The sequence below is a fragment of the Pseudophryne corroboree genome, chromosome 5 (assembly GCF_028390025.1).
Source record: "Pseudophryne corroboree isolate aPseCor3 chromosome 5, aPseCor3.hap2, whole genome shotgun sequence".
Classification (NCBI taxonomy): Eukaryota; Metazoa; Chordata; class Amphibia; order Anura; family Myobatrachidae; genus Pseudophryne; species Pseudophryne corroboree.
In genome coordinates, this window is record NC_086448.1 from 151,679,903 (window position 1) to 151,703,222 (window position 23,320).

Below are 23,320 nucleotides of genomic sequence, written 5' to 3' on the forward strand. Positions count from 1 at the left end.
ATTGCAAGGACGGCTGGAGTCAGAAAATCTGACTCGCTGTTTATATTGTATGCACCCAACAAGTTGGGCGCACCTGCTTCTAAGCAGTCGATTGCTCGTTGGATTTGTAACACAATTCAACTTGCACATTCTGTGGCAGGCCTGCCACAGCCTAAAACTGTAAAAGCCCACTCCACAAGGAAGGTGGGCTCATCTTGGGCGGCTGCCCGAGGGGTCTCGGCATTACAACTCTGCCGAGCAGCTACGTGGTCGGGGGAGAACACGTTTGTAAAATTTTACAAATTTGATACCCTGGCAAAGGAGGACCTGGAGTTCTCTCATTCGGTGCTGCAGAGTCATCCGCACTCTCCCGCCCGTTTGGGAGCTTTGGTATAATCCCCATGGTCCTTTCAGGAACCCCAGCATCCACTTAGGACGATAGAGAAAATAAGAATTTACTTACCGATAATTCTATTTCTCGGAGTCCGTAGTGGATGCTGGGCGCCCATCCCAAGTGCGGATTATCTGCAATACTTGTACATAGTTATTGTTAACTAATTCGGGTTATTGTTAAGGAGCCATCTTTAAGAGGCCCTTTCTGTTGTCATACTGTTAACTGGGTTTAGATCACAAGTTGTACGGTGTGATTGGTGTGGCTGGTATGAGTCTTACCCGGGATTCAAAATGCCTCCCTTATTGTGTATGCTCGTCCGGGCACAGTACCTAACTGGAGTCTGGAGGAGGGTCATAGGGGGAGGAGCCAGTGCACACCACCTGACCTAGTAAAGCTTTACTTTTTTGTGCCCTGTCTCCTGCGGAGCCGCTATTCCCCATGGTCCTTTCAGGAACCCCAGCATCCACTACGGACTCCGAGAAATAGAATTATCGGTAAGTAAATTCTTATTATTGCGATTAGTCGCTTACTGCGCATGCGCATGGTTCGCAGAGCGCATGCGCTTCGTTATTTTACTCAAAAGTTAGATATTTTACTCACGGCATTACGAGGATTTTTCTTCGTTCTGGTGATCGGAGTGTGATTGACAGGAAGTGGGTGTTTCTGGGTGGTAACTGGCCGTTTTATTGGTGTGTGTGAAAAAACGCTGCCGTTTCTGGGAAAAACGCGGGAGTGGCTGGAGAAACGGGGGAGTGCCTGGGCGAACGCTGGGTGTGTTTGTGACGTCAAACCAGGAACGACAAGCACTGAACTGATCGCACTGGCTGAGTAACTGTCGAGCTACTCAGAAACAGCTAAGAAATTTCTATTCGCAATTTTGCGAATCTTTCGTTCGCAATTCTGCTAAGCTAAGATACACTCCCAGAGGGCGGCGGCTTAGCGTGTGCAATGCTGCTAAAAGCAGCTAGCGAGCGAACAACTAGGAATGAGGGCCTTTGAACATAGCACAAGCAACAAGCGGCTTGGCTGTAGTCAGGGACTCAATATCCAACCAAACGGACTGGTATTACAACAGAGGTTAACATAAAGTGGAAAAATCAATTGTCTATAGCGCCAGCAGCAACTAAATGGTTCCCGATTGGCCACTCAAACTACACTTTTTGCATTGCGCCCAGCACTTTGGTTGGGTTTAGCTGTTTTACTCGGCTAAACCCGGTCTATTTAGATGCGGCAGTCACTTTTTTTTTTTTTTTGCGCCCACTGATCTCCTGTCACTTTTATACAGGAGATTGGGCACTTAGCAGGCATGATAAACAATTGAATTTCCCCCAAGGTAGAAAAATACTGATGTAATAACTGTGCAAATAAACAGAGGCAGGCTAGTAATCATTCTCGCAATACATAAACACACCTACATACACTAAAACCCATACGGCAAAGTAGTGAAGTGGGTACCGGAAGGCGTCATGCCGGCCCATACAGCTGAAAACCAGGAAAATCGAAGGAGTAATGGTAACAAATACGGACACAGCTTTGTAAAGAGGATCATTGCATTGCTCCAAAGAACCCATCACCCAACATCAGACCGTGCACTGTAATGCCAATCTGCCTACACAAGGTAGGCAGGTAGCAAACGAATATCGGAACAATATAAATACAACTATCCATCTACACGCTAGCCATACTCTAGAAATTGGACAGTAACATAACTGTCCCCAGTTCCCCCCACACTGTATACCACACCACTGTTACAGGAAGGAGGTAAGAGGAGTCCTCTGACGGCTGCAGTATAAAGATACAATGTGGTACAGGCTGGAGAACACGAAAACTTGCGTCCTACTCCATGCCTGTCCAGGCCACGCCCAAAACTCTGGATCTTTTTAATGTTCTATTTTGAATATGAAGGAAATGAATTCTATGTTCAGAGTTGCCATCTCATATTGAGATTCCAATAAACCACTGCAAAGGAATAGAGGAACCTGCAAACTAGGGCCATCCTGGCTGATGCATAGTGAGTACTGAGCCATCTTGCATGTATTCACACTGTGTATGCTAAGAACACTACATGCACATACATATATAACTACGTAGATATGTGTGATTCTGCCATGAGCACCAGGAGGAGCTGCACATAGTGCATGCTGGTGACTACCTCCAACGGTACACCTACACCTTTCCACTTACTTTGTTGCGAACTCTGCATGAGCCCCAACATGTAGAGGGGTCAAAACTCATAGGAGTTGTTTATAAGCGTCCATCGGTTAGGAGATAATTTCTCTGCTTTCACTTTAATTCACCGTAGCAGACTGTATTGTGTACAGAGTGCTTTGGTTTATGTATGACAATGTAGTTATATGTGGATTTGTACCTGGGACTCTGGATTAGATTAGTGCAGGTATACCTGAAGCCATAATAAGCGTCTGTCTACACACATGCGAGCATCCTTCTGGAAAAATCTGAAATACCCGAAGGTTATAACAACTGGAGAGAGCAGGTCCGTTATGTGGTTTGCAGATAATGCCCAGGGCTAAGGTGATGATGATTCAGCTTTATTTCTGTATAACAAATACATGACAATTGCCCAGAGGGAGACCTTCTGAGGTCCGCTTTGTTCTCCCTAAGAATAAGATCACAGCTGCTGCCCGGTGGTTGGGTTTCAGGGCATAGAACCAAACGTTCTGCTTGTGATTATAGCTTTAGTAGCATGGAACATAAACTTCAGTGACCTAATTATTGCCTCCAACCACAATCCAATCCAGATTACCTAAATATTGTTTCATGGGGACTCTGTTGTCAGTAGTAGAAAAGACACATTGTGGAAATTCAATTGTTGTCCACGCCAGATGGAGATATTAAATTGTTGCGTTTGAGTGTGAATATGTGAGTGACCCCCGGAGGTGGTGACCAGAAATGTGCGGAAAGTCGGGCTTTTGGGCGAGTTTTGGCAGTGCGCTCATTAGTTTAAACCAGTCAAGCCGCTTTATGGGGTATATTCGATAAGTCGTGTCCATTCCGACATGCAGTTGTTGGAATGGACCCGACAAAGAGCGGCCAAATCCGACTATCGGATTTGGCCGCTCTCTGTGTCCTGTCCTGCTGCTGTCAGCAGCTGGGGGAGCTGTCAGTGGCGCCGGGCGAAGGGAGCTGTCAGCGGCACCGGGAGGAGGTGATGTCTGCAGTGCCGGGGCGGTAGTGGTGGTGTGGGAGAGCAGCGGAGGAGACGGAGCGGACATGGGAGGAGACGGAGGAGCAGCGTAACAACAGGAGGCTCACGGCAGCGTCCACCCGGCTCCAGTAAGGGGGACCTCGCTTGCTGGAGCCGGGTGGACGCTGCCGCTGGGTTCCTGCTCTCCCCGCTCTCCCCCGTCTCCTGCTCTCAGCTCGCTCATCTCAATCCGACTTTTTTTTAAAGTCGGATTGAGATCGTCGTAAACGGGGCTAAAACCTGTCTGGTTTGGCCCCGCTTCCGACAATGCACGCTGATCGCGGCTGAAGCCGCCGAGCAGCGTGCATTCCGACAGAATTCCGTCAAGTCTGGTTTCTCAACTTGTCGGCATAAATGGGGCCGTAATGAATACAGTAGGTCGGAACCCCTTCCGACCTAAAACTGTTGGAAACTGCCGTCTTTCCGACGAGACGGTAGCTTCCGACAGTTATTGAATATACCCCTATGTGTCTAAACTCAGACTATTTGTATCCAGCATGCGTGAAAAACAGTGAGGTTACTTGTGCCCGCCGCAACAACCAATTGAATATCGCCCTGTCTAAAGTGATGGGAGATGGCATACGGGCACAAAAAGAATTGAATCGCACCGAATGTGTGATGTGCTGGTTTGTTAATGTTTTGCAGCAAGTTGTTGGCCATGTAAAGCTAATAAGTGGGCCAGCTTCTCTCGCCATGCTTCGGGCACAGTGTCTCACTCTGATTCGCTCGACACAAGGTTACAATTTGTGACGTGGACAGTCAAGGATGGAAAATGTTCAAAACCATGATTCCCCCCCCCCCCCAAAAAAAAAAAAAACAACAACAAAATACAGGTCTATCATATGGGTCAACCTATTGACTGTCTACCTAGACATTGTCGACCTATAATCCGGATCCCAAAGATTAGGGACTATGAGCTTTGCTTAATTATACGAGCTAGGAGCTAGTCATAGCCTTATGTGGTCCGTACGTGCAGGCTGTAAGTAAACTTGGGGCGTTGTCTGGAACACTTTTGTCAGCACATTTGTGGCCCTTTTCGAGGTCCTGATTCAGGGATTGATGCCAGAGGTATCGGGGTTGTGTCTTGGAATGCATGGGACCTGAGAATTTGTGCTGATGCTGCATGTGTGGTCTTTTGTAAACAGATGCCCACCAATGGCTTCCCAGTGACGCTCCTAAAATGGTCATTGTGACGCCTGCGTTTTAGTTACCACTCCCCATAACGCCCTCAAACGGCTGTCAAACAAACTGCTTCTAGATCCACGCGGCAACCGATGTCGCAAACCCATTGTGGCACATGACGTATATACAGTAGACAAAAAATCATCAATTTGCACACAAAAAAAATCAAATTAACATCTATCTCTGAATAGGGCAAGAGGCCAGCGAGACCCCTCGTAATGTCATATATATTCCTTGTTACTAAGCAGGCCACCCAAAAGAATTATAGTGCAAGAGGATTATCACATTTTACTACAATTTATTGGAAAATCTATTAAGAGATCAAGGGATTATTGAAAAGAGAGGATAAATAATGGCAACTGTACTGGACATTTTATTCAGCAACAGAGATATTCTGTATCGAATGGAGGACAAGTCACAGCACATCAATGAAAAAAAACACAGTTGTGCTTTCTTGCTGTTGGAGGTATCGTTACATAATTTTCTTCTAAAAAAAAAAAAAAAATTCTCTGAACTATTTTACAAAGTTCTGATTAAAGTCCAGTGCGTCCCAAACGCGGTTCTCAAAGCACCCATTATTGTCCCTAACGGCTCAAGTTTTAAGTATATCCATGCTTGGCCACACTTAATTAGTACCTCAATCGATTTGATTTAACCATCTGTTCTGAGCCATGGACATACTGAAAACCTGGACCATTAGGGTGTCTTGAGGACTGCATTTGGGAACCTCTGGGTTAAACTAAAGTTTTATTCTTTAGATCGGTAGCCATCAAAACCTAATCCCTCTAGCAATGTGGTCAGACTGCCCTTTATCTAACTTTTATGATAATTATATCTTTATGGAAAATAGATTTTTTAACATTTTGCATGGGTTTTTTCATTTACAGCTAACCTAAATTATGACCTGCATTAATTACGTTTTTGGCCTGCTCACCTCTGCAAATCTAGGCATGTCCTGACTTCTTCCAGATCCACCCATCAGCTGCCGTAGGGTTCTGATCGATTCCCCGCTGTTTTGCTTGTCTAATCCCATGCACTTTGGTAGGATCATTTGTATAAAGTAGACTGTAAGCTACACTGGGGAATGGACTTGTGTGAGTGAATAAACATTCTGTGATCGAGGATCAAAAAAATTACTTTTGGCTTAATAGATATGATTATTATGACTATTACTATGTGATTGGCACTTATGGAAAAAAAATGAATACAGGAAGATAAAAATCCTATGGTATAAGGAAATTAGCAATTATATGTCCTGTATATTCATATGTTGTTGGATATGGGACTCTGATTTAGGGGGTAATTCAGATCTGATTGCTGGGCTGCATTTTTTGCTGTCCTGCGATCAGATAGTTGCCGCCTACAGGGGGAGTGTATTTTAGCTGTGCAAGTGTGCGTTCCTATGTGTAGCAGAGCTGCTAAAAATCTGTTTGTGCAGTCTCTGCGCAGCCCAGGACTTAGCTGATCGGGGCCGGAGCTGACGTCAGACACCCTCACTGAAAACGCTTGAGCACGCCTGCGTTTTTACGGACACTCCCTGTAAACGGTCAGTTACCACCCACAAACGACCTCTTCCTGTCTATCACCTTGCGTACGCCTGTACGAATGGATTTTTTGCACCATCCCGTCGCTGACCGGCGATGCGAAAACGCACAGCAGCGATCAGATCTGAATTACCCCCTTATTCCAGGTGTCTCTTCAGCTAAGGTTATCCATCCATTTCTCACCTTCAGCGAATAGTCTTTAACAACTTTGAACCAGATGACAATGACGGACTTTGTGAAAATTCCAAACTCTTTTAGAGAATTTGGTCGCTCTGTCTGTACGTGCTATATAAATAACTGTTACGTAAACCTCCAAGCCACATAATTTACTGTAGTGGAAACTTAAACTTTCATTTCTGGGTTTTAGGATTTTATATTAGTGGTATTGGGGCTGGTAGTCTCTAAGTTGTTCTTTTTTCCATGGAAACTAATAAAACGACCACTTACTTTGGAAACTGCATTGCTGAGATTCAGGGCACTGTGACTATTCAGACAAGCCAACAAAATACCGGCCTGTGGGTCTGATTTTATAGTCATATGAAACCCATGGGTTGGGTTATAACTACGATGGTGGGAGTATACACGATGTATAGACGCCCCCCGCAGCATTAGCAAATTATAGCACAGTAGCTGCGCCTACAGACAGAGCAACTGTGCTATTGCGTCCATCAGTCAGGCTCTGGGTGTGTAGTCACACAGCTGTGATCCCCGATACCAGGTTTCTGTCAGTGACTAATGCTCATTTTCCACTGCCTTGAAAAAACCCGCATTTTTGCACATGAATGCGCGCAGACCCTGGTGTTTGTTCAGTGGAACGAAAAAAACCCATATCTGGTCCAGTTACCGAGGAATCCAAACAGCGCAGCTTGCAGGGTTGGACCTGCGTTAAGAGGCCTGTGTAAGCCGGCAACCCTAGTCATCCGAACCAGGACCCATTTACAGCAAGCAAAGAGCCTGAACTGCAGTGTTCCACAGGCGGTCGGGAGGTTGGGGGACACAGCGTACAGGGTCTGCCCTGCTATGCAGCAATTGGTGCTCTGTGATGACGCGTACCAGAGCATACAGTAGGTATAGCCCAGCAGCTGCCAGAGTGCTGGGCCTGCCCAACTGCAGTGAGTGGGTATGGTCTAACGGGACCTAAATCAATCCCCGGGGATTTCCAATCTGCAGGCTTTCCCGATTCTTGGAGATGTCATTTCCAAGCATCTGACCAACAGAGACTGCACCTGTATGCAGTGTAAACTGTGCTGACCTGGGAATATCCTGGGTCGGTGCCGCAGTGGACAAAGAGTCCCGGGTCTGAACTAGCTTCAAACAGTGGGGCAGATGTATTAAGCCTGGAGAGGTGATAAAGCAGTGATAAATGCAAGGTGCACCAACCAATCAGCTCCAATATGTAAATTGACTGTTAGGAGCTGATTGGCTGGTCCGTTATCACCTTCCACTTATCACTGCTTTATCACTTCTCCAGGCTTAATACATTTGGCCCAGAGTTCCAAATCCCAGGTCATTGATCTCTGGCAGTATGGATGGTAGCGTTACTGCCTCACAGCACTGAGGTCATGGGTTCGATTCCCACCACGGCCCTAGCTCTGCGGAGTTTGTATGTTCTCTCCATGCTTGCGTGGGCTTCCTCCGGGTGGTCTGGTTTCCTCCCACAGTCCAAAAATGTACTGGTAGGTTAATCGGCTCCTGACAAAGATGTACGCTTTGTTTGTGATTTTTATGGTTTTAATTGAATTGAAATATTTGCACAGCCAGGATTCTTTGAAAAGCACATTTTGGTGTTACTGCACAGAGGATAGAGAAGGAACTTTTCTGATGGATAAGTGTTATTTATTTATTTGCTGACTTATTGATAGGGGTCTGTGAACATGGGTGAATGTGCGCATGAGTTATGTGGTCAGATTCTTAACTAATTTTCTTAGGCTGAGAGGAACGCCTGTGAAATCCTCAGCAGATTGATATATTGACTTGTGGTGTACAAATTCTCTGTAAGTGCTCCTGCTATGCTAAGGTAATCAATACTCCGATGCGTGAATCATGGTTATGGCTTCCGCTAATGAGTTTCATTCTCTTCATGTTTCTAACATGGGAAAAGCTTCTTTTTTTTTTTTTTTTTATGACTGTGTGATATATTGGTAGTGCTCATGAAGGTGGGGCGTTCTCTGTGCTTTGCAGAGTAATAAGGGCTTCCAACCAAGTGCTGCTTTGACAGGCTGTACATCCCATGGGATCTGCTTTGTGCCTTGCTTGAGGAATTTCGGAACTGTTGATGCTTCTGGCCTGAAAGCTGAAAAGTATACAGTGTAAGTAGTTCCGTGGTGAAGTAGTGCCAATTACGTATTTAAAATGTAAAATAAAACCCCACACATTTGTTGTAGAAGTGAGTGCAAATAAAATAATTGTGCTCTACAGATTTTGTAATGTTTCTGTTTAGATATGGCAATAAATCTGAGGTTGTTGATTACAGAGCTGTTCATTGAGTGGTGTACAATGGGGCTATATGCCTCCGTACTCGAAGATTTTTGTTTGTAGATCCATATGGCTGGCTACATAAAGCTCAGTTCGCAAGGGGGTAGACTTGCAGTGCCATTGCCGGCAATTCCATGCCATTGCGGCAACTCGCCTGCCTCGCGGTTAATTGAATTGACCCCATTGAGTCTAAAGCTAGTTGCACACCTGATAGATTTCCGAAACAATGTACGGGTTTATTTAGGGATGAAACAAACCAGAGAACACTCCAATTCCAGGCTACACCATACTTGGTTATCGTTCCTAACTGAACGAAAATGTCTGCAAACAAATGGTTGAGGTGACGTTTTTAAAAGCAGATCACATGCACATTACATTTGAGGCACAATATCTACTCATCGCTACTAACAAATGTCACGCAGCAGTCCAAATCCTATGAACTGATCAAGACAGTAACTGCTCTGGGTGTTGCATAAACACTGACAAATCAGCAGATCAAACCGCCATTCTGAATGATTGTCTCTTAAGCTGGGTACACACTAGACAATATAGTAGACGATCTGCCCGAATCCGAAATTGTTTAGTGTGTATGCACCATGTTGCTGACTATGCGCGCTCCCGTACATCGTTTGTGACATTACTTTTTGGCCGTGCATTCTGGTAAATCCAACAATATAGCCAGCGAGGGCCATTCTACCGAATCCGGAGATCCCTCCCGCCGGCTTCAGCAAGTGTGTATGTAGTTGCCAATGCCTGACCTGCCGCCAGGTCCCATCGCCACCAATATCGCTGGGTACACTCATCGTCTAGTGTGTACCTGACTTTAATATATGACATTAAAGATAATCTTCCATTGGTGATAAATGGCCCAAAACAGTCTAGATCTGTTTTTATTTTTATGTTATGGATTTGCCAGATCGTCTTTCAGCAGATCTCTTTCAAATTGTTCAAGTGTATAGCCGGGTACACATGAGGAGATTAATTCCTGCAGATCCAATAAACGCACCTGTATACACGGAGCATTTTTTATTTAAGTGTGCACTGTCTTCAAATGTTTTCCATGGGATTGGGAAGCCAGGAATGAGATATTATCCCAAACTACCGATCTGACTGTTACAGGAGCATTTGAACCCATTTATTGACTAACTCTTTCATATACACTATTCAATTATTAGGCCCATCATACCTAGCTTTAGGTACTGGATAATTGTTTGAGATTTACACAGAGCTGTATAATACCCCTTTTCTGATACTGCAATAACTTTGGTTGTGTTCAGTATGATTTCCCGATGGGCGGGATGCCGGTGGTCAGAATACCGACAGCAGCATCCCAACCATCAGAATCCCCGACAGCCCCCTGTAAAGTACCCTAAACCTCCCCTGCTCCTACCCTAACTCCCCCGGTGGTGCCTAACCCTAATCCTCAAGCTTGGTGCCTAACCCTCCTTGCTTGGTGCCTAACCCTAACCTCCCCTTCTAAATGCCCAAACCTAACCCTCCCTCCCCGGTACCTAACCAGCCCCTTCTTGTGTCTAAACCTAATCAAACCCCTCCCCCCCCCCCCCCGTCCTCCTCGCGGCAGGACACCAGTTCATCCCACTGGAAGGATTATTTTGATGCCGGTTTCCCAAGCGGCGTTTGTATCTAGACACCGCGCTTGTTGTGTCCTTCGGGATTCCAGTGTCTGTATTTCGACCGCCAGGATTCCGTCCGTCGGGAATTTCATTGCACCCCCTCTGGTTGCTGCTAAATCTACCCAGATCACAGCTCAGTTGAAAAGATCCTTGAAAAATAACACAGGTCCTGGGACCCGGGAATCTGTGTCGGGTAGCTTAAAAAGAAACTAAAAAAAAACAAACTATGGAGAGCCTAGGGTATCCAACCCTAGGTCCCATTAACCACTTTCCTGTCATGGTTGCATCAGATGCGACAACGCCAAGCTGGGCTTTCCGTGACATGGTCGCTTCTGATGCCACCAGTGTGAAAGCCCCCTGTGAGGCTGCAGGAATAGATGCTTCCTGCAATTGCAGCTCTCAGAGGGACCGCCTGCTTCCTGGTCCCTCCCAGTCCATTCCATGCTGCCGATCACTGCTAATCTGTCAGCCCGGCAGTATCCCCCACCCAGTGGCTGCATACACTGGCAGCCTCTGGGGAAATTTAAAAATCAGCAGCCCTCACCTTCCCTAAGGAGCTCCAGAGGCTGCAGAGAGGATCACATGCTGGATCATTGATGGTTGCAATGTTCCAACCATCGATGATGATGGATTATTATTATTATTATTTTCTCTAACGTCCTAGTGGATGCTGGGGACTCCGAAAGGACCATGGGGAATAGCGGCTCCGCAGGAGACTGGGCACAAAAGTAAAAAGCTTTAGGACTACCTGGTGTGCACTGGCTCCTCCCCCTATGACCCTCCTCCAAGCCTCAGTTAGATTTTTGTGCCCGAACGAGACGGGTGCAGGCTAAGGGGCTCTCCTGAGCTGCTTAGTGTAAAAGTTTAAAGTAGGTTTTTTATTTTCAGTGAGACCTGCTGGCAACAGGCTCACTGCACCGAGGGACTAAGGGGAGAAGAAGCGAACTCACCTGCGTGCAGAGTGGATTGGGCTTCTTAGGCTACTGGACATTAGCTCCAGAGGGACGATCACAGGCCCAGCCATGGATGGGTCCCAGAGCCGCGCCGCCGGCCCCCTTACAGAGCCAGAAGACTGAAGAGGTCCGGAAAATCGGCGGCAGAAGACGTCCTGTCTTCAATAAGGTAGCGCACAGCACCGCAGCTGTGCGCCATTGCTCTCAGCACACTTCACACTCCGGTCACTGAGGGTGCAGGGCGCTGGGGGGGGGGCGCCCTGAGACGCAATAAAAATACCTTTTTTGGCTAAAAATACATCACATATAGCTCCTGGGCTATATGGATGTATTTAACCCCTGCCAAATTTTCCATAGAAAAGCGGGAGAAAGGCCGCCGAGAAGGGGGCGGAGCCTATCTCCTCAGCACACTGGCGCCATTTTTTCCTCACAGCTCCGTTGGAGGAAGGCTCCCTGACTCTCCCCTGCAGTCCTGCACTACAGAAACAGGGTAAAACAAGAGAGGGGGGGCACTAAATTGGCATATAAATATATACAGCAGCTATATTAGGGAAAAACACTTATATAAGGTTATCCCTGTATATATATATATATATAGCGCTCTGGTGTGTGCTGGCAAACTCTCCCTCTGTTTCCCCAAAGGGCTAGTGGGGTCCTGTCCTCTATCAGAGCATTCCCTGTGTGTGTGCTGTGTGTCGGTATGTTGTGTCGACATGTATGAGGAGGAAAATGATGTGGAGGCGGAGCAATTGCCTGTGTTAGTGATGTCACCCCCTAGGGAGTCGACACCTGACTGGATGGTCTTATGGAAAGAATTACGTGATAGTGTCAGCACCTTACAAAAGACTGTTGACGACATGAGACAGCCGGCAAATCAGTTAATACCTGTACAGGCGTCTCAAACACCGTCAGGGGCTCTAAAGCGCCCGTTACCTCAGGTCGATACAGACACAGACACGGACACTGACTCCAGTGTCGACGGTGAGGAAACAAACGTATTTTCCAGTAGGGCCACACGATACATGATCACGGCAATGAAGGAGGTTTTGAACATTTCTGATACTACAAGTACCACAAAAAAGGGTATTATGTGGGGTGTGAAAAAACTACCCGTAGTTTTTCCTGAATCAGATGAATTAAATGAGGTGTGTGATGAAGCGTGGGTTTCCCCCGATAAAAAACTGCTAATTTCTAATAAATTATTGGCGTTATACCCTTTCCCGTCAGAGGTTAGGGCGCGCTGGGAAACACCCCCTAGGGTGGATAAGGCGCTCACACGCTTATCAAAACAAGTGGCGTTACCGTCTCCTGATACGGCCACCCTAAAGGAACCAGCTGATAGGAAGCTGGAAAATATCCTAAAAAGTATATACACACATACTGGTATTATACTGCGACCAGCAATCGCCTCAGCCTGGATGTGCAGTGCTGGGGTGGCTTGGTCGGATTCCCTGACTGAAAATATTGATACCCTGGACAGGGACAATATATTATTGACTATAGAGCATTTAAAGGATGCATTTCTATATATGCGAGATGCACAGAGGGATATTTGCACTCTGGCATCAAGAGTAAGTGCGATGTCCATTTCTGCCAGAAGAGGATTATGGACGCGACAGTGGTCAGGGGATGCGGATTCCAAACGGCATATGGACGTATTGCCGTATAAAGGGGAGGAGTTATTTGGGGTCGGTCTATCGGACCTGGTGGCCACGGCAACGGCTGGAAAATCCACCTTTTTACCCCAAGTCACCTCGCAGCAGAAAAAGATACCGTCTTTTCAGGCTCAGTCCTTTCGTCCCCATAAGGGCAAGCGGGCAAAAGGCCACTCATATCTGCCCCGGGGCAGAGGAAGGGGAAAAAGACTGCAACAGACAGCCTCTTCCCACGAACAGAAGCCCTCCCCCGCTTCTGCCAAGTCCTCAGCATGACGCTGGGGCCTTACAAGCGGACTCAGGCACGGTGGGGGCCCGTCTCAAGAATTTCAGCGCGCAGTGGGCTCACTCGCAAGTGGACCCCTGGATCCTGCAGGTAGTATCTCAGGGGTACAAATTGGAATTCGAGACGTCTCCCCCTCGCCGGTTCCTGAAGTCTGCTTTACCAACGTCTCCCCCCGACAGGGAGGCGGTATTGGAAGCCATTCACAAGCTGTATTCCCAGCAGGTGATAATCAAGGTACCCCTCCTACAACAGGGAAAGGGGTATTATTCCACGCTGTTTGTGGTACCGAAGCCGGACGGCTCGGTGAGACCCATTTTAAATCTGAAATCCTTGAACACTTACATAAAAAGGTTCAAGTTCAAGATGGAGTCACTCAGAGCAGTGATAGCGAACCTGGAAGAAGGGGACTATATGGTGTCTCTGGACATCAAGGATGCTTACCTCCATGTCCCAATTTGCCCTTCTCACCAAGGGTACCTCAGGTTTGTGGTACAGAACTGTCACTATCAGTTTCAGACGCTGCCGTTTGGATTGTCCACGGCACCCCGGGTCTTTACCAAGGTAATGGCCGAAATGATGATTCTTCTTCGAAGAAAAGGCGTCTTAATTATCCCTTACTTGGACGATCTCCTGATAAGGGCAAGGTCCAGAGAACAGTTAGAGGTCGGAGTAGCACTATCTCAAGTAGTACTACGACAGCACGGATGGATTCTAAATATTCCAAAATCCCAGCTGATTCCGACGACACGTCTGCTGTTCCTAGGGATGATTCTGGACACAGTACAGAAAAAGGTGTTTCTCCCGGAAGAGAAAGCCAGGGAGTTATCCGACCTAGTCAGGAACCTCCTAAGACCAGGCCAAGTGTCAGTGCATCAATGCACGAGGGTCCTGGGAAAGATGGTGGCTTCTTACGAAGCGATTCCATTCGGCAGATTCCACGCAAGAACTTTTCAGTGGGATCTGCTGGACAAATGGTCCGGATCGCATCTTCAAATGCATCAGCGGATAACCCTGTCTCCAAGGACAAGGGTGTCTCTCCTGTGGTGGTTACAGAGTGCTCATCTCCTAGAGGGCCGCAGATTCGGCATTCAGGATTGGGTCCTGGTGACCACGGATGCCAGCCTGAGAGGCTGGGGAGCAGTCACACAGGGAAAAAATTTCCAGGGCTTGTGGTCAAGCATGGAAACGTCACTTCACATAAATATCCTGGAACTAAGGGCCATTTACAATGCCCTAAGTCAGGCAAGGCCTCTGCTTCAGGGTCAGCCGGTGTTGATCCAGTCGGACAACATCACGGCAGTCGCCCACGTAAACAGACAGGGCGGCACAAGAAGCAGGAGGGCAATGACGGAAGTGGCAAGGATTCTTCGCTGGGCGGAAAATCATGTGATAGCACTGTCAGCAGTGTTCATTCCGGGAGTGGACAACTGGGAAGCAGACTTCCTCAGCAGACACGATCTTCACCCGGGGGAGTGGGGACTTCACCCAGAAGTCTTCCACATGATTGTGAACCGTTGGGAAAAACCAAAGGTGGACATGATGGCGTCCCGCCTCAACAAAAAACTGGACAGATATTGCGCCAGGTCAAGGGACCCTCAGGCAATAGCTGTGGACGCTCTGGTAACACCGTGGGTGTACCAGTCAGTGTATGTGTTCCCTCCTCTTCCTCTCATACCAAAGGTACTGAGAATCATAAGAAGGAGAGGAGTAAAGACTATACTCGTGGCTCTGGATTGGCCAAGAAGGACTTGGTACCCGGAACTTCAAGAGATGCTCACGGAGGACCCGTGGCCTCTACCTCTAAGAAAGGACCTGCTCCAGCAGGGACCATGTCTGTTCCAAGACTTACCGCGGCTGCGTTTGACGGCATGGCGGTTGAACGCCGGATCCTGAAGGAAAAAGGCATTCCGGATGAAGTCATTCCTACCCTGATCAAAGCCAGGAAGGATGTAACCGTACAACATTATCACCGTATTTGGCGAAAATATGTTGCGTGGTGCGAGGCCAGGAAGGCCCCTACAGAGGAATTTCAACTGGGTCGATTCCTACATTTCCTGCAAACAGGACTGTCTATGGGCCTCAAATTAGGGTCCATTAAGGTTCAAATTTCGGCCCTGTCAATATTCTTTCAAAAAGAACTGGCTTCTGTTCCTGAAGTTCAGACGTTTGTCAAGGGAGTACTGCATATACAGCCTCCTTTTGTGCCTCCAGTGGCACCTTGGGATCTCAATGTGGTTTTGGGATTCCTAAAATCACAGTGGTTTGAACCACTCACCACTGTGGACTTAAAATATCTCACATGGAAAGTGGTAATGCTGTTAGCCCTGGCTTCAGCCAGGCGTGTATCAGAATTGGCGGCTTTATCCTATAAAAGCCCTTACCTAATTTTTCATACGGACAGGGCAGAATTGAGGACTCGTCCTCAGTTTCTCCCAAAGGTGGTTTCAGCATTTCACTTAAACCAGCCTATTGTGGTGCCTGCGGCTACTAGGGACTTGGAGGATTCCAAGTTGCTGGACGTAGTCAGGGCCCTGAAAATATATGTTTCCAGGACGGCTGGAGTCAGAAAATCTGACTAGCTGTTTATCCTGTATGCACCCAACAAGCTGGGTGCTCCTGCTTCTAAGCAGACGATTGCTCGTTGGATTTGTAGTACAATTCAGCTTGCACATTCTGTGGCAGGGGAAGAGGTAAAAAGCTGCACCACGCAGCAGGTTCCCAGGAACCAAAGTCCTCCCCCGCTTCTTCCAAGTCCGCCGCATGACGGTGGGGCTCCACAGGCGGAGCCAGGTACGGTGGGGGGCCGCCTCAAAAATTTCAGCGATCAGTGGGTTCGCTCACGGGTGGATCCCTGGATCCTTCAAGTAGTATCTCAGGGGTACAAGCTGGAATTCGAGGCGCCTCCCCCCCGCCGTTTCCTCAAATCGGCCTTACCGACAACTCCCTCGGGCAGGGAGGCTGTACTAGAGGCAATTCACAAGCTGTATTCCCAGCAGGTGATAGTCAAAGTACCCCTACTTCAACAAGGACGGGGTTACTATTCCACACTGTTTGTGGTACCGAAACCGGACGGTTCGGTGAGACCCATTTTAAATTTGAAATCCTTGAACACTTACATAAAAAGATTCAAGTTCAAGATGGAATCGGTCAGGGCGGTTATTGCAAGCCTGGACGAGGGGGATTACATGGTATCCCTGGACATCAAGGATGCTTACCTGCATGTCCCAATTTACCTTCCTCACCAGGAGTACCTCAGATTTGTGGTACAGGATTGCCATTACCAATTCCAGACTCTACCGTTTGGACTGTCCACGGCACCGAGGGTGTTTACCAAGGTAATGGCAGAAATGATGATACTCCTTCGAAAAAAGGGTGTTTTAATTATCCCGTACTTGGACGATCTCCTAATAAAGGCGAGGTCCAGGGAGCAGTTACTGGTCGGAGTAGCACTATCTCGGGAAGTGCTACAACAGCATGGCTGGATTCTAAACATTCCAAAGTCACAGCTGGTCCCTACGACACGTCTACTGTTCCTGGGGATGGTTCTGGATACAGAACAGAAAAAAGTGTTTCTCCCGCAGGAGAAAGCAGAGGAGCTGTCATCTCTAGTCAGAGACCTCCTAAAGCCAAAACGGGTATCTGTGCATCACTGCACATGAGTCCTGGGAAAAATGGTGGCTTCGTACGAAGCAATTTCATTCGGCAGGTTCCATGCAAGGACCTTCCAGTGGGACCTCTTGGACAAGTGGTCGGGATCGCATCTTCAGATGCATCAACTGATAACCCTGTCTCCAAGGACCAGGGTGTCTCTACTGTGGTGGCTACAGAGTGCTCATCTTCTAGTGGGCCGCAGATTCGGCATACAGGACTGGGTCCTGGTGACCACGGATGCCAGCCTTCGGGGCTGGGGCGCAGTCACACAGGGAAGAAATTTCCAGGGTCTTTGGTCAAGTCAGGAGTCGTCTCTCCACATAAACATCCTGGAACTGAGGGCCATTTACAATGCCCTAAGTCAGGCAAGGCCCCTGCTTCAAAACCAGCCGGTTCTGATCCAATCAGACAACATCACGGCAGTCGCCCATGTAAACCGACAGGGCGGCACAAGAAGCAGGGTGGCCATGGCAGAAGCCACAAGGATTCTCCGATGGGCGGAAAATCACGTACTAGCACTGTCAGCAGTGTTCATTCCGGGAGTGGACAACTGGGAAGCAGACTTCCTCAGCAGGCACGACCTCCACCCGGGAGAGTGGGGACTTCATCCAGAAGTCTTTCAAATGATTGTAAACCAGTGGGAAAAACCACAGGTGGACATGATGGCGTCCCGCCTAAACAAAAAGCTAGAAAAATATTGCGCCAGGTCGAGAGACCCGCAGGCGATAGCTGTGGACGCTCTGGTAACACCGTGGGTGTACCGATCGGTTTATGTGTTCTCTCCTCTTCCTCTCATACCAAAGGTACTGAGGATAATAAGGAGAAGAGGAGTAAGAACTATACTCATTGTTCCGGATTGGCCAAGAAGAGCGTGGTATCCGGAACTTCAAGAAATGATGTCAGAGGACCCATGGCCTCTACCGCTCAGACAGGACTTGCTGCAGCAGGGGCCCTGTCTGTTCCAAGACTTACCGCGGCTGCGTTTGACGGCATGGCGGTTGAACACCGGATCCTTAAGGAAAAGGGCGTTCCGGAGGAAGTCATTCCTACGCTGATAAAAGCTAGGAAAGAAGTAACTGCAAACCATTATCACCGCATATGGCGAAAATATGTTGCGTGGTGTGAGGCCAGGAAGGCCCCTACAGAGGAATTTCAGCTGGGTCGTTTTCTGCACTTCCTACAGTCGGGAGTGACTATGGGCCTAAAATTGGGTTCCATTAAGGTCCAGATTTCGGCTCTGTCGATTTTCTTCCAGAAAGAACTGGCTTCACTACCTGAAGTTCAGACTTTTGTAAAGGGAGTGCTTCATATTCAGCCCCCTTTTGTGCCTCCTGTGGCACCTTGGGATCTCAATGTGGTCTTGAGTTTCCTAAAATCACATTGGTTTGAACCACTTAAAACTGTGGATCTGAAATATCTCACATGGAAAGTGGTCATGCTATTGGCCTTGGCTTCGGCCAGGCGTGTGTCAGAATTGGCGGCTTTGTCATGTAAAAGCCCTTATCTGATTTTCCATATGGATAGGGCAGAATTGAGGACTCGTCCCCAGTTTCTCCCTAAGGTGGTATCAGCTTTTCACTTGAACCAACCTATCGTGGTGCCTGCGGCTACTAGGGACTTGGAGGATTCCAAGTTACTGGACGTAGTCAGGGCCTTGAAAATTTATGTTTCCAGGACGGCTGGAGTCAGGAAAACTGACTCGCTTTTTATCCTGTATGCACCCAACAAAATAGGTGCTCCTGCTTCTAAGCAGACTATTGCTCGCTGGATTTGCAGCACAATTCAGCTGGCGCATTCTGCGGTTGGATTGCCGCATCCTAAATCAGTGAAAGCCCATTCCACGAGGAAGGTGGGCTCATCTTGGGCGGCTGCCCGAGGGGTCTCGGCTTTACAACTTTGCCGAGCTGCAACTTGGTCAGGGGCAAACACGTTTGCTAAATTCTACAAATTCGATACCCTGGCTGAGGAGGACCTTGAGTTCTCTCATTCGGTGCTGCAGAGTCATCCGCACTCTCCCGCCCGTTTGGGAGCTTTGGTATAATCCCCATGGTCCTTTCGGAGTCCCCAGCATCCACTAGGACGTCAGAGAAAATAAGATTTTACTCACCGGTAAATCTATTTCTCGTAGTCCGTAGTGGATGCTGGGCGCCCATCCCAAGTGCGGATTGTCTGCAATACTTGTATATAGTTATTGCCTAACTAAAGGGTTATTGTTGAGCCATCTGTTGAGAGGCTCAGTTGTATTTCATACTGTTAACTGGGTTTAATATCACGAGTTGTACGGTGTGATTGGTGTGGCTGGTATGAGTCTTACCCGGGATTCAAAATCCTTCCTTATTGTGTCAGCTCTTCCAGGCACAGTATCCTAACTGAGGTCTGGAGGAGGGGCATAGAGGGAGGAGCCAGTGCACACCAGGTAGTACCAAATCTTTCTTTTAGTGTGCCCAGTCTCCTGCGGAGCCCGTCTATTCCCCATGGTCCTTTCGGAGTCCCTAGTATCCACTACGGACTACGAGAAATAGATATACCGGTGAGTAAAATCTTATTTTTTATTATCCTTTATTTATATGGCGCCACAAGGGATCCGCAGCGCCCAATTACAGAGTACATTAACAAATAATCAAGCAGGAAAACAGCAACTTACAGTTGACGACAATATAGGACAAGTACAGGGTAAATAAACATAGCTTCATCAGCAGATGACACTGGAATAAGTATCAGGTGGCAGAAGACTGCTGGACTTGGTGCAGTTGAATATTATTAAAGTAAGAAAAGGATAAGCACATGAGGGAAGAGAGCCCTGCTCGTGAGAGCTTATATTCTAAAGGGGAGGGGTAGACAGATAGGGGTGAGACAGATGGGGTACATAGAGAGCGTGGAACAGAGGTTTAGGATGAGATTTGGCTGGGTTTGGTGAAGAAGTGGGTCATGAGAGCCCATTTGAAGTTTTGTAGAGATGTGGAGAGTCTGAGGGGGAGAGGTAGGGAATTCCAGAGAAGTGGTGCAGCACGTGAAAAATCTTGGAGGTAGGAGTGGGAGGAAGTAATCCGTAGGCAGGAGAGTCAGCGTGCATTAGCAGAGCGAAGAGGACGGGTGGGAGTGTAAAGGGAGATAAGGTCAGAGATGTAGATGGGAGAGGAGTGGGTGAGGGCTTTGTAAACAAGTGTGAGAAGCTTGAAATGGATTCTGAAAGGGAAGGGGAGCCAGTGAAGGTCTAATAAGAGAGGAGAGGTGGACGTAGTGCGTTAAGAAAGCGCTGGGACATCCAGGAAGACGTAGCAGAGAGACAGTTGGAGATACGAGTGAGGAGAGCAGGGGAGAGGTCTGGAGAGGAAAGATAGATTTGAGTGTCATCAGCATAGAGATGATATTGGAAACCAAAAGAACTAATGAGCTTACCTAGTGAGGACGTATAGAGAGAGAAGAGAAGAGGACCAAGGACAGAACCTTGGGGTACCCCTACAGTTAGTGGAAGTGAGGGGGAGGTAGAGTCATAAGAGGAGACAGAGAATGAACGGTCAGAAAGGTAGGAGGACAGCCAAGAAAGGGCAGTGTCACGCAGACCAATGGAGTGAAGAATTTGCAGTAGGAGAGGATGGTCCACAGTGTCAAAAGCAGCAGAGAGATCCAGTAGAATAAGTAGAGAGTAGTGTCCCTTAGATTAGCAGCATGGAGGTCATTGCATACTTTTGTAAGGGCAGTTTCAGTGGAGTGGAGAGGACGGAAGCCAGACTGGAATGTGTCAAGCAGTGAGTGGGAGGAAAGAAAGGAAGTAAGGTGGTTGTAGACAATATGCTCAAGGAGTTTGGAGGCAAAAGGGAGGAGAGATGGGTCGGTAGTTGGAGAGAGTGTTTGGATCAAGGGTAGGTTTTTTAAGAATAGGAGAAATGAGTGCATGCTTGAAGGTAGAGGGGACAGTGCCTGATGAGAGGGAGAGATTGAGAAGGTGGGAGAGATGGGAACAAGCAGAAGGAGAGAGGTAGCGAAGGAGGCGGGAGGGGATAGGGTCAAGTGGGGAGGTGGTGAGGGGACAGGAATGAATGAGGGCCATGACTTCCTCTCCAGATGCATGGGAGAAAGATGTCAGAGTTGGTGCGAGGGATGGGGAGGGTTGGTAAGGGATGGGAGAGGGCTGGTTACTGATGATCTGGTGTGATGTCCTGACTTATGGAGTCAATTTTGGATGTGAAGTAAGTGGCAAAGTCAAGAGCAGAGAGTGAGGAAGGGAGACGAGGTGGGCAGAGGAGTGAGTTGAGAGTGGTAAAGAGGCGCCGGGGGTTGTAAGACTGGGAGGAGATGAGGTTCTTGAAGTATGACTGTTTAGCAAGAGAAATGGCAGCACTGAAGGATGAGAGCATAAGTTTGAAATGGAGAAAGTCTGCCTTAGAGCGTGATTTCCCCCAGTGTCGCTCGGCAGTACGTGAGCATTTTTGCAGATATCTGGTGCATTTGGTGTGCCAGGGTTGAGGTGTTAATTTGCGAGGGTGAATAGTGGTTGGTGGAGCAACAGAGTCAAGAGCAGAAGTAAGGGTTGCATTGTATGTGGAAGTGGCTTGTTCAGGGCATGAGAGAGAGAGAATAGGAGAGAGAAGTGAGTCAAACAAGGAGGAAAGGAATGTGGTGTCAATAGCTTCAATGTTACGCTTAGTTGATGGTAGCCTTAGGAGGTAGAGATGGGGAAGTCGAGAGAGATAGGTTAAAGGAGAGCAGGTGGTGGTCAGAGAGGGGAAATGGGAAGTTGGCAAAATCAGAAATATCACAGCGGTGAGTGAAGACCAGATCCAGTGAGCTCCCATTCACATGGGAGGGTGAGGAGGTCCACTGGGAGAGACCAAGTGAAGAGGTGAGGTTAAGGAGTTTAGAGGCAGGGGATTGTGTGGGGATGTCAATAGGGATGTTGAAATCGCCTAGGATAATGGAGGGAATGTCAGAAGAGAGGAAGTGAGGAAGCCAGGAAGCAAAGTTGTCGATGAATTTGGAAGCAGTGCCGGGGGGGGGGGGGGTGGTGTAAATGACAGCTACTCTAAGATGTACTGGTTGGAAGAGGCGTATAGTATGGACCTCAAATGTAGAGAATGTAAGGGATGGTTCTGGTGGTATGAGTTGGTAGGAGTAACTAGAAGGTAAAAGGACCCCAACACCACCCCAATGGCGACACCCAGGTCGGGGTGTGTGTGTGAATGTGAGGCCCCCAGCAGAGAGAGCAGCAGGAGAAGTAGTGTCAGAGGGCGTAATCCAAGTTTCAGTAATGGCTAGTATGTGTAGGGAGTTGGAAATGAAAAGATCATGAGTGGGGACCAGTTTGTTACAAACAGATCTGGCATTCCAGAGGGCACAGGATAGGGGGTATGAGTTTGTGTGAGAGATGTGAATGAGATTAACAGGGTTGCTGTGGCGATGAGGTGAGATTAACTTTGAGGGCAGGGATGATGAGAGAGTGGTAACGGTGCGGGTGCCTGAGCTAGGAGGGGAAACTGCAGGAGGTGGGCAGGGAGGGAGGTCAGTGTGATGTGGATGGGGGTGTGGGGAGGTGACAGGGAAGGGAGAGAGGGAGCAGGGCTGAGTTGTTGGGTAGCAGGACCATGGGGCAGAGGTGAATGAAAGTGGGGTAACAGGAAAGGAGGGGGAAGGAAACAGAGGGATGGAGGGGAGACGGAGGAGGTGTAGGAGATTAGGGGGGAAGGATAAAGATACATTATTAGGTAGACACTGAGTGATATGGGGAGTAAAAGAAAGCCTTGACATAGTGTTAAGTAGGTAAATAGGTTGAGGGAAAGTGGAAGTAGGAGAGGAGAGTGTAAGGGAATCCGAGCAGAAGAATTGCAGAAGTGCAGGTGAGAAAAGCAGTGTAGGCTTAATGGGTGTAGGTTTAGTATGAAATGAGTCAAAAGCGTAGATAAAGTGGGTGCAGAAATGTATCTGGAGTGTAAGAAATTAAAGGATTGTGAGAGGTTTAAGAAGCGATGGTAATTATGTTAGATGTTTTAAGTGTTTACAGGTAAAATTGCATTGGTGCAGCTGTGCTTAAAAAACAAAATTACAATAATACAGATACAAGCATTTGTAGGTGAAATGGATGGTTTTTGAATTGTCCAAGTAAGGTAGTTCCGTGCTATTTAATCAGATGGAACAATCAGGAGGTGAGTGATCTGAGAAGTGATTCACATTTGTTATTAGTTCTTCAGTTTTCTTTGTTTTGTTAGATTGGTGTGCTTCTGTTTTCCTTTTTCACTTCGATTGAACGCTGATAGAACGCTGCTATGTGGCAATTTTTATCACGCTTTGATAAAATGCACGCGTAGATAGTAAATGCACAGCCAAACGGCTTTGCACAGCCTACACCATTGAACTTAACTAGAGGA

General features: G+C 47.7%; 2 protein-coding genes across 4 annotated transcripts in view; one reads left to right on the top strand and one right to left on the bottom strand.

Annotated features, from left to right (window-relative positions):
• The window catches only part of OXSR1 (oxidative stress responsive kinase 1), a 446,840-nt gene that overhangs the window by 228,426 nt on the left and 195,094 nt on the right, over positions 1–23,320 (top strand). The gene's annotated exons all lie outside the window — the stretch shown is intronic.
• The window catches only part of LOC134927409 (xin actin-binding repeat-containing protein 1-like), a 559,013-nt gene continuing 543,508 nt past the window's right edge, over positions 7,816–23,320 (bottom strand). Inside the window, exon 3 of the transcript XR_010177632.1 lies at positions 7,816–8,597. The gene's annotated coding sequence lies outside the window, so the exon portion shown is untranslated. The remainder of the gene's footprint in view (positions 8,598–23,320) is intronic.